Source organism: Pteropus vampyrus, unplaced genomic scaffold, assembly GCF_000151845.1.
Source record: "Pteropus vampyrus isolate Shadow unplaced genomic scaffold, Pvam_2.0 Scaffold262, whole genome shotgun sequence".
In the NCBI taxonomy this organism is placed as follows: Eukaryota; Metazoa; Chordata; class Mammalia; order Chiroptera; family Pteropodidae; genus Pteropus; species Pteropus vampyrus.
Genome location: NW_011889043.1, coordinates 362,246 through 374,114, shown reverse-complemented (window position 1 = coordinate 374,114; position 11,869 = coordinate 362,246). Strand labels below are relative to the sequence as shown.

Genomic DNA, 11,869 nt, shown 5'->3' with positions numbered 1-11,869 from the left:
AAAATACCAAGAATGTACCTGATTTCTGAGCTTGACAAAAATAACTCTTTTGTCGAAAAACATAAGTGGCTTCACTGTTTCCATTCAAAGGCTGAAAAGCATCTGCATATATGAAACAAGAGCAGGTTTGCCTTATTCCTCTTTTATAAGGAATTCGTAGCTACTCCAAAGAATCATCGTGTATTTATTCATCGAACACTGATTCAGCCAAAAGCTGGAAGAATTTACTCCAGTAACTGAGTTACAGTTGCCCAGCAATTTGGTCACAGATTCTGTCTTATGACTTATATATTTTGAGTCCGACATTTTACATCCGGAAAATATGCCAAACTTGTCTCTTCGGCTTCATCATTTTAGGATCCTTCCCTGGTGCTAAGTTTCCAAGTCTCTGCCCTTTGCTGTTCCAGGAACACCTTGTGCTTTATTCAGGGAAAAGTCACTGGGAGCAGTCATGCGATCCTTCCTGCTTTGGAAAAGCCCCAGGTCTGCCAGCTCACCTTTTCTTGTCTTCCTAAATGAGAGATAAAGCTTGGGATCTTGTGATATCATTTTATATTGCTCAAATTTATATAGTTTTAAATAGACACAGAGTGTTATATAGTGAAGTAATCCTGGGTTGCAAATATAGGCTTACTTATGTTTTGGATATGACACTTAACCTCTCTGAGCATTTCTCATTGCTAAAATGGAAATCGTTATTCGTAGGATTGTCAGAAAGCATAATGATATAAGTATATGCTGTCTGGCATATACTAGATGCCCAATAACCAGTAGCCACCATTATCATCAATTTTCTAAAAGATATAAGGATTATTCCCAGTGAAGACATTCTATACGACACTCAGTGTAAGAGGATAAACGAGCAGTTACCAATTGTAAATCAAACTTTATCTGATGCTTCCTTGGGCTATGGACAAACATTCAGGCTGTAGCCAACGTACTTGAGTCCTCAGAAAAGATCCAACTAAACCAGAGGCAGTAACACCATGGGGAGAGGAACAGAAGTGAAGAACTTCAAATGAGGAGGTGATTTCCCCAACTTCTCTAAAACACATGGCCCAATGCCCTCCCAAAACAGAGATGAATCAAGATGTCCTCTCTACCAGCTCTTCCACCCACCTCACCCTGCTCTCTAGCAAAACCAAAGCCACAGATTTTAGACTGGGGCTTCCCAAACGAAAGTGCTCCAAATCACAACTTCAGGACTTTTGAATCAGCAGCTCAAGAACCTGTCACCACAAGACACTGCTGACCTATACAAATATATAAGGATGTTTTTTAAAAACGAGCTGCTAAATTAATAAGATAGTCCTATCTCACTACTACAATGATAATTTTTTAAAGGCCTACAAAATGTTAGCTTGTCAACCCACTTAGGAAAACTATGTTGAAGACCCTCTGTTGCACATTTAATTCACTTGTATATGCCTAAGAGTAAATATAAGTTAATGCCCATTTCTAACAGGGAATTAGAAAAGAGACATAGAAAATTTAGCACACAATGTAAAAATAAATACCTGGACAAAAACTAGAAGATACAGAAGGGGATATGGAAAAATGAAAACAATTATGGTAAAGTTGTGAGAAATTTCTTTCTTTTAAAAATTATTTTAATTTGGTATACTATTATTTTTAGAATTAACAAAATCCCAGCATTGAGAGTGGGGAATACCCAGCTTTTAAGAGAGTCTTAAAATTAATGTCAAACTTTTTCTAACAGAAAATAATACAAAAGAAGACATAAAACACTTTAAGGCCCACTGTCTTATTCTTTTAGCTCTAAATATGCAGAGATGTACATACACACTTCCATCATGGGGCTGTATATGTACATGATGGAAAAAGCTAACATATTTATGTGATATTATTACTAATGATGCAGCATTGGCGAAAGAGGCTTCTCTCTGAGTTTTTCTTTTCATAATAATGCTAATATTTTGACATGTAGATACAAAACTAAAAGGGAAAGCTTATAGATTCAAAGACAAAATTGGTATCCAAAAGCATTTAGATAGCTCCAGTGAGAAGGCATTTAACAGGTGTTAATGTAGATACAAAAACTTGACTGCCAAAGTACAGAAGTGAAATATCTTACCAAGAACAAGACTAAATTTAGGGCTGTTATTGCCCATAGGTTCAGCAAAAGTAAATGATGGACTAGAGCTGCCCTAAAAGCGAAAGTAACTTTAGGACTACTTTCAGAACAAGGAAGGTAGCTATTCTCCTGCAGAGAATCCCAATGAAACTCAGACTGGAATACAGTATTCAGAAACTAGGAGAAACTAGTCTATGGCCATACCACCTTGAACGTGTCGGATCTCGTCTGATCTCGCAAGCTAAGCAGGGTCAGGCCTGGTTAGTACTTGAATGGGAGATCACCTAGGAATATCAGGTGTTGTAGGTGTTTAAAACAACAAACAAACAAATAAACGAACACACACACACACAAAAACTAAGATAAACTAAAGGATTCTCCCAGAGTGTCCAGGCAAAGTTCTTTGCAACTCTGATTCTAACCTCTCGATTCCCACTGTAGACCAATGGTTCATAATCCAGATTACGTGGCTTCTGTACAGGGTTTGCGGATGGGTCTCAAATCCTCTAGCATCCCATGCAAAATATTCTGCTCCCCATAAAATAATAATTCAAGGAGCTTAAAAATAAATGCACTAGTGCATCTCAAAAGGAGTAGTGTTGACCTCCAGAAAGCAATGTGTTGAAGAATTGTCCCAGGTCCCTCAGAACAATTTCAAATGTTCCATTAGACACTCGTGTAGGTGGAAAAGCCTTTGGTAATTATCTCTAACTCTATTTTACATATAAACACAAAGTATTTTTACATAATTTTAGCATACACTGAATTTTCCACATATACAATTACCATATACATGGTTCAGTCTGCATTTTATCAAGAGTCACTCACCAGTTTGGAAAATCCTGTTACTGACAAGAGTGCAGTTCCTGGGTTTCAAGTTTTCCCATCAACGATCCACATGCACAGCTGTCACATTGGGATGATTCTATGTATATAAGAAAATACACTTATTTCAAAAACGTCAGTTATAAAGAGAGTCAACAACAATCAATTGAATAGTTTTATTTTAAATCAAAATCTATTCGTTATAAAGTATTGCAAGCATTTGACTACTTTATTCTATAGTTGTCATGATGGAGAAATACATATTTTATGTTATCTGTTGTTTTTTTTTTCTCCTTTACAGTCAGATCATTGTGTTTTTCCTTCCTTCCTACTTTCTTCCCTTCCCTCCTCCCTCCTTCATATCTGTTATTTTTTCCCCTTTACTTAAACGATGTGTTTGGGTAGATTACATTGTCCAAGATTTTCATTTCGAGATAGCAAAAGAGATATTACAAAATATTTACTGTGGAAAGAGGGTTGTTGGCACCGAACACCATTGTGGATTGCACCTCCACAGATGTGTCCCCGAGTATAACATTTCTAAAATCTCTAGAAAGTGTTAACATTACCTCACTCTCAAAAGAAGGCCCAGCACTATGTGTGGAGTGGTCTGAATCCCTAGGAAACAGGATGTTTAAACAAACAAACAAACAAACAACAAAAAAAAACTAGCCTCTACGGGAAGAGGGTCCTTACCCTGAGCCAACCGAGGTGGCTCCCCCGAAGGGCCCAGTTCTCCCGGCTCTGGGACCCTCAGCGTCGAGGCACAGGCCCTGCAAACCGTGGGCTCCCACCGCTCCAGTCCTCCGGGGCCCCACACGCAGCCTGGACGCCCTCCCCAGCCATGGCCGCACGATTAGGGCCGCTATGGCCCCTGACTTCCTCTTATTAATGTTTTTTAAAAGAAAAAAAAAGTAAATCATTACTCAGCCCAGCTCAGTCACCAGGCAAACTGTTTAATAAATTAGCTTAATCTATTCCGCAAGTGGTTTGTGAGTGCAGTGTTTCCTCCAGTTAAGGAAAACATTTATATTCTCTCTTCGCCCTGCGTTCCTGGGCTCCCAGAGTCACTCCCCGGTGCGGGCGCATGGGAGCCACTTCAGGGCAGGAGGCTCTCAACCTCACCGCCTGCGGATGACCCCACCACTAGCCCCCAGGCGGGAGGCCGAGAGGGCAATTGGTAGCCTTGTGGCTTTGTCCTCTTCAGGCCCCTGGCAGCAGCCCGAGGCGCTGGTACCCACCCCGCTTCCCAGCTCCTCAACTCCGCCCCTACTCGGCAGCACATTCCCCACTTCCAAAGGGGCCGTCTTAACTGCTCCCCATGAAATAATAATTCATTATGTCACCAAAAGGGAAGAAAGGGAGTCTAAGTATCTTGATGGGATTAGAGGAAACCCCCGCAGAGATGATTTAGGGGCCGTGATAATTCATTTAATAGGGGCCTGGGGCAAATTGCTAGACAGGGAATGGAACTGAACCAGCCTAGAAAGGGCGCATGAAAAGGCTGTGTGGGAGAGCTGGCTTCATTAGCAATATTTAAGAGATTTCATTTAAGAACGAGTCATAAAATGCAGTACTATTTTATCCACCTGGTTTGGTGGCCTTTAGCTTTCCTCTGCATGAATATTAAATTTGAAATGGCAGTACAGCAACACATTTTGGAAAGTGTTCTTTGGGCTGTTATTTGTATGGTTGGTTTAGTTTCTCGTTTGTTAACCTTTTAAAATGAATATCATTGAAAGTGGATAACTGTACAACCAGAACTTGAAAAATTAGGGAGAATATAATGCTTTAGAATAGGTTGTTACTAAACTGGGTAAAGATTTAAGTTTTTATTGATCAAAACACAAAAGGCATAGAGAGTGAGTCAGTAAATGGCAAATTACTTTGACAATTCCCAATTTTCATGCAGATTTTCTGAAGCTGCCCCATTCAAAGCCGCCACCCGCAGCCTAGATGAGAACCACAAAGCAGAGAACACAGATGGGACTTGCTCACAGACACCCTGAAAAGTCAAACACGCTTCAGTAGAATCCTGCCAAAGCGTGTTTTCCTGAACAGAAAATATGACATATTCCTATAAATATATAGGAACTTATAGATAGCCTATATAAATACGAAATATTCCATCTTGTTTGTAAGAGGCAAAGATAAACTCTATCTAGTTTGATCATAAAACTATTTCTTTCCGATGTAGATTTTTATCTGTTGCGGGTGGGGATGGCTGAGGATGGGGGCTGCTTGAGGTTTTGCAAACCCAAGACAAATATGGAAATGGTGATAGTTCCAGTTACAACTACAATGAAAAAATATTCTCTTTTGGTGTACGTCTTCCTGTTCGGTTTCAATTGCCACTCTCCCACACATATCTGCCACTCAACTGGAAAGTCCCAGCCAGGAAACATTTTAGCAAATCACGACCTTCAGTCCACCATGTCCCACGTTTTAGCCTGGACTAATGCTCTGCCTTTCAAAAATCTTATATTTCCAAAATAAAATATTAACTTTGATCTCTCCCTTTAAAAAAGTAAAAATAGCTTTTTTTAGATATGTTGCATCCATTTTTTTTTTAAACCACAGCTGCATTCTGTTATTTTAACAAAACAACTGGCAAGTCTCTATTCACAGAGCTGCTTTAGCCACATAGGATACATAAGATGCATAATTAATACGTTATTTAAAAGACTTTCTTAATCAAAAAAGACACTAACTACATGTAAAATTATTCACTTACATATATTGGTTTGTGCAATTTTCCACAATGACAGTAAAGTTGTTAGCTAAATATATTTTTACATATAGCAAAACTTAGCAAATATCTTTTGTAAAGCATGCGTCGTAAGAGTAGTATTTGTGTTCCTCCTTTTTATATTCCACCATCTCCTAGTAAAGAAGGCGTATTTTATATCAAATTGTAAACCACTTTGAAATATAATGAGAAGTTCTCTTTTATATAAATAAAGATCACTAATGTTTTATATAGTCGTCAGTCTCCAGACAAAGACAAGGCTGGTCAGTTCCCTTTAGAGCCTTTTACCCTGTCCTCAGACTCTTGCCTTTTCTCAGGGCTTCCCTTTAGGGACAAGCAACCAGTACTGGTCAATAACAGCCATGGTCAATGGTGAGCCAAGTTCTGAGAAGTTAGCTCTTCTCGGACTTAATAACTTTCATTCGTTCCTTCCTCTTGTGAAAAGTTATTCTAAGCCTGACCAAGACACCCCACCAAATTTTACCTGTTTGTGGCATCAATTTGTGCTTTTCAGAAAAAGGATTTAGTTGCCAATCAGAAAGCAAAGAAGCTATAGGAAATGGGGGTGCACGCACACCCAAACTGTTGAGCCTTGCCATAACTGACAGTGTTTAAATGGTACACAGATTTAAAGTTTCAAGCACAGTAAACACATTGCCATTAGACAATCTGTGCTGGGAACCCATTGCAGAGATCATGAGGGCAGAGCTATAGATGTAGAAAATGTTCTCTCCTTTCCCAGAGCCCAGTGTCCACATACAGACACCAGCAGATGAAAAGCTGCATCCTTGCTAACAGAGGAGACAGGAATATAATGTCATTCACATAACAAAATACCACAGAGGATTGAGGTACTGGGGACAGGATATTTAAAACCAACAAAGCTGGGAGTTGGATGGGCAAGGGAGTATAAATACTTTTAAAGTACCATTTTTCTAATAATATATTCCAGGTTTTTTCCTCACTATAAAAAATAATAAAGGTGAAGAAAATGCATAGCCGATTATGCAAGTTACTTCCTCTTTTAAAAATATTAATATTTAAGATACTAAATACTATTTCTGAGAATCACACAATTTTAAAAAAGAAGAAAAACTTCATGTGAATGCATCAGAAGAACTAGCACTTGCAGACGACACACAGATAGGCCTCTGCAACACTCTCCTGCACTTCATTCTGAGCAACCACAAATACCAAGTCCATTACAAATCATAGAAGATAACTGCTTTTGAAATCTACAAACACTTTGTTTCAATAATGTGGGTGAAATACATCAAATTTCAGTAAAATAAGTTTATACTGTAAGTTGGCCCAAGCTTTGTGGGAAGTAATTTGGTAATATGCATCAAAAGCCTTAAAAATGTTCACTTCATTTAATCCAGTAATTTTATCTATGGGACTAGTTTCCGGGGAGATGCAAACAAAGATGTAGGTAAAAAGATACTTATCTTTTATATTTATAATAGCAAAAAACTAGAAACCACCCAATATCCAATAAGAGGAACTAGTAAAGGAAATTACGGCATCACACAATAGAATTTAATAAATCCATATTCGATTTTATACATATAGGATGCTCTGAACTGTGTAAAACAATACAAAAGAAAGAAAATATTAACATGATTATCTCTAGGTATTGGAAATATGTTTTATCCCAAATTTTGTAAGTTTTTTATAATGAAGATGTATTACTTTTATAGTATACATCTTTGTATATAACATATCAATTTTATATACTCACACATGAAATTCATTAATTCCTTCAGTGTTTATGACATAATAAGTTGACAGGCAAACCAGAAATCTCAGAGCCAAAATAAAACTGCAAACAGTTAATTAGGTATTTTTTCCTTAAATAACCACAAAAAAATAAATTAACATCCATTTCTTTATTTATGTAAAGCAATGAATATCTACATGTTTTCTTTTCTAATAAATTTTATATTTAGTTATTATGATTCTCTTTTGTGGGTATATACAAAGAGAAAATGTTTGGTTAGAAAATCAAGCCTTTCAGGTGATTAAGTCCACATTTCATCATGATCATCTGCTGCTCACACTTGGCACCTAGAGTATGCATATTTGTTTATTATTTACACAAATAATACCACATGGGAAACTTGCAGGGACAGCCCTGCTCTCAAGTCATTGTATTATCTGCAAAAATCTGTTTTCAGCAGCAGACTATCCATAAATTTGACCCCTTGACTCTTTTTTCTTTTAACTAGGTCAAGTAGCTGTCCCTGTAGCACCATCAGTATATTCAATAAAAATCAAGTATATCTTGTGTTTGAAACATACATTATAAATAGATGTATAGATGGAGCAGATATTGAGAAAAGAAATGGTAAAGATTATGAATATTAAGATTTATATTAATCTATAAGCCTATTAAAGTACAGTAAAACCTGTCCTTCAGACCACCTTTTAAAAGATATCACCTCCCTGATGGGACCACTAAATTTCGGGCCAAATTATTTTCCCATAAAGAACAATGAAAAGAAAATGATTATATTAAGACTACTTCTACTATGGTTTCTTTTCATTGTTCCACCAAAAATGATTCCAAACAGTAAAATAATATTGATTTTGACCTTGTTAATGAACCTGAAGAACTTCATGGAATACTCAAACACCGATTTCCATTTTTAACGAAAAAAAAGGAAATGGACCCTCTGTCTGATATTGTCGACAACACCAGCAGCAGGTAGGAATAATGTCATTGGTATTCGGCAGATGTAGCTTTATCTTATATTGCTAATGTTCCATAAGGTTTGTCATGTGGACTTTTCTTTGTGCCAAAAGCGAGAGATGATTGTGTGATTTGTAAAATATTGAAGAAGCCTTCAAACTGGGAGGTTTATTGCATTTCTTTTTGGATACCAAGATTCTCACATACAATATTACTGAAGTGATTTTCAGTTTTCCTAAATGCCACTCTCTCCAAGGGAACAACTTTCTCTCCTTTGGCCTTGCAAGGACTCCCTATGGCTTTGACTGGCTTTTCTCCCAAAGAAAACTGCCATGTGATCCACACTCCTAGAGCTCCCCAAAGCCCCCTACAAGTTGGGCCCTGGTTCTTTTAATCAGGTTCTTCTTCAGCTCATTTATGTCAGTCAGAAACACCAGAAGCCCTACCCTCCTGTGTTGGACTTTCAAGGCATATTCCCTAACTGTTTAAGTCTGGAATTGCTTTTCTTTGCAGCCTCCAAGAATATAATACGATGGTTTTTTCAGGTCTCCTCAGGGTCCATCTATTTAAACAGAGTTTTTTTCTTCCATGGATATAAGGAAGGATCTAGTCAGATGTAGATATTCTTTAAATTACTCATATGTGTGCAAAAAATACATCTTAAAATTCTCCAATAAAAGATAAAAACACGAGCAACAAACACACAAATGTCAGGCCCCTCTGATGGGCTTCACTAGACCCCACAGTCCTTCAGACAGGAACCATGTCCTGTTGTGTCCCTGACGCCAGCTTCAAGCCCAAGGCCTGCCATTATCAGTTCCCAGGAAGTCAATATAGATCTGAACCAATTGCTGGTCACGTCGCACTGATCCCGCCCCCATTCTTTAGCCAGAAGTCACTGGACCTTCATCAACTCAGAATCACAGGTTCTTGGTGCTGGAAAGGGTCTGGGAACACACTGGTTCAGCCCAGCTTTCTCATCTGAGATCATGTTACTGAGTCTGGAGGGGAGAGATCGCTCAAGTGGTATCAATAGAAAGCCATGAACCTTATGGGGAAAATCATAGGTGTTTTATCCCTGTTCCTAAAAAGAAGAGACCAGGGATTTAAAATATAATAATAATAAGCGTATTTTAGCTGATAACTAAGAGTAGTGAGCAGCCACCTATGTGGTTTGAGCTCAAAGATAAACTATAAGCATTCGCAACTTAATCCTTCAAATACTAGTATGTCATAATAATAAAGTTTCTTTTTTCAAGCAGGATTTATTATTTTCAGTTTGAAATGGAGACAGCAAGGCATAGTGAACAGTGAGTAGCATCTAGCAACTTGAGTTTGAATTCAAGCTCCATCATTTGTGCTAGTTGCATGACTGAATAAGTCACTAATCCTCTCCGGGCTTCAGTTTCCTCATCTGTAAAATGGGCATAATAATACCATTGACCTGCCGAGACCATTTGAAGAGCAAAGGAGATAATAGATGTCATGAACTGTATAAGGCAAAAATAAATTATTTGCTTGAAAATAAATGTCAAAGCTATGGCCATGCATATAAAGAAAGGAAAGCACAAGTTAAGAGGAATGCACACACCTATTTTAACTTAGACATTCCCTATCTCTTTTGAGCAAGTTTACTGGTAATGAAACACAGATACCAGGATATAAATCCAGCTGGAGCCAGAGGGAACACCCCAACAACTCTTCCTGTACAGTCACCTTGGCAATGCCACTGCTTCTCCACCCACCCTACCCGCCTTCCTCTGTGGGATTAGAGAGCTAAGCCTGAATTTCTCTTTCTTTCCCTTCCCCAATAGTCCTCCCATTCCCCCCATATTGTTAGGAAGGCTCAGTCTTTGAAAATGAGGTGAGAATAGCCTGGATTCCTAAGCAGAATACTATAGCTTTCTTTCTGTTCCTTCAGTGGCTATCTCCTTGCCACTCCCAAACCTGCACTAGGTGGGGAGGACGTCCTCTCCTCAGTCTCTCCATAGCTCTCTTTCCTCTGATTCATTGTACTGGAGGTTAATAGACTACAATTCTCCCTCCGTGCATAATATCTGTTCTTATCTGTTTTTTCCTTCTTTCTCCCTTCCATCCTAACCTGCAAGTAAAGCAAGCAGCTTTAACTTCTAGCACCAGGGTAGAAAAAGCAAAGGGCATTATTTTTGTCCCAGTTTTGCTGTTTCTATGAGGACAAGGCTGGCTTAATTTGCATGCTTACTGCTAAGTTATACAGTGGTAGGCTGTGAACACCCATTATTCTAGACTGAAATTTGCATTTCTCTGACACTGAAAAGACACTTTGCATTTTTGTGTTTTCACTCAACAAACATTTATTGAGGGGTTATTATGGGCTGATAAGCACTGCGCTAGGAGCTAAAGAAGTAAGCAATGATGTACCCACTTTCTGAGGTAAAACACACTGTGCATTTCTGTAGATATCCTCTTGTTCTTTTTTGTGCTTATCTAGTACTAAAATCAGTCCAAAGGTCTTCTTTCTCCAGAGCAGAGGTCTGACACAATGCTGGGAACCTACTCAAGGCACAAGATATACTCATGAAATCAGAAAGTCTTAGAACTTCTGACTAGAGGGGACCATGGAGTCCAACTCCTGTTTTGAACCATTGAGGAAATAGAGGCCAAGAGAGAGTAATGAACTAATCTGAAGTCACCCATGGTGGCCGATCGCATCTATCTCGAGTGGTTTAAGGCTGGTCAGAGTGGTGGCCCAGCAATGTCCTAGAAGATGACTAGCTGCCCTTTCCGGTCTGGAGATTCTAGGCAGACCAGGAAGAATGGTGGTAACCTGGCCAACCACCCCTCTGGAGAGTTCAAGAATCTGAAGCAATGTGAGCTGCTGTGGGTTCGTGCCATCGTCAGTGTTTGCCTATGCCATCCCTATCAGCATCAAACTCACTCACTGCTTTGTTAAGTGCTTTGGGATTTCTCAAGTATAAAAGGTGCTATATAAAATCAATCACAGGAAACTCTGCTACTAGCAGCCCAGAACTGCTACAGTAAGCGGTGTCCACTCAATCAATAGTCCCTCACTGAGAAGGGTAAAGAATACCATTAAAAAGATGTGCTTTTAGAAAAACTTCCATCAAGTAAAAAGAAAAATCCTACCTTAAAAAGAGTATACAGAAAGCACACAATATGTCGTTCCACCAAGAGCAAGCAATGTTAGACATGAACGAAGGAGTTTCTTACTGCTTCCCACATACCTTTGCTTAGACTTTAACCACGCAAGAACACGATTTGATACACACTGAGCCTGAGAAAACTTGTAGGCCCCATACAGGAAATGGCTATTGGATTTTAAAATCCAGTTATAATAGGAAAATGGAATTACCTCTTTGGCATCAGAGTAGAAAATAAGTGATTTTTTAAAAAATTGCTTGCTAAAGAACAATATACATGTTTGGAATACAGTATGCCTCATCTGCCTTTAATTATTGAAGTACAAGAAAAATATGTAGATGCATAACATTTAATCATGTTAAAGAAC

General features: G+C 38.5%; 1 pseudogene; it reads left to right on the top strand.

Annotated features, from left to right (window-relative positions):
- Positions 1-2,285: 2,285 nt before the first annotated feature.
- LOC111729476 lies at positions 2,286-2,404 on the top strand (annotated as a pseudogene).
- Positions 2,405-11,869: the final 9,465 nt, after the last annotated feature.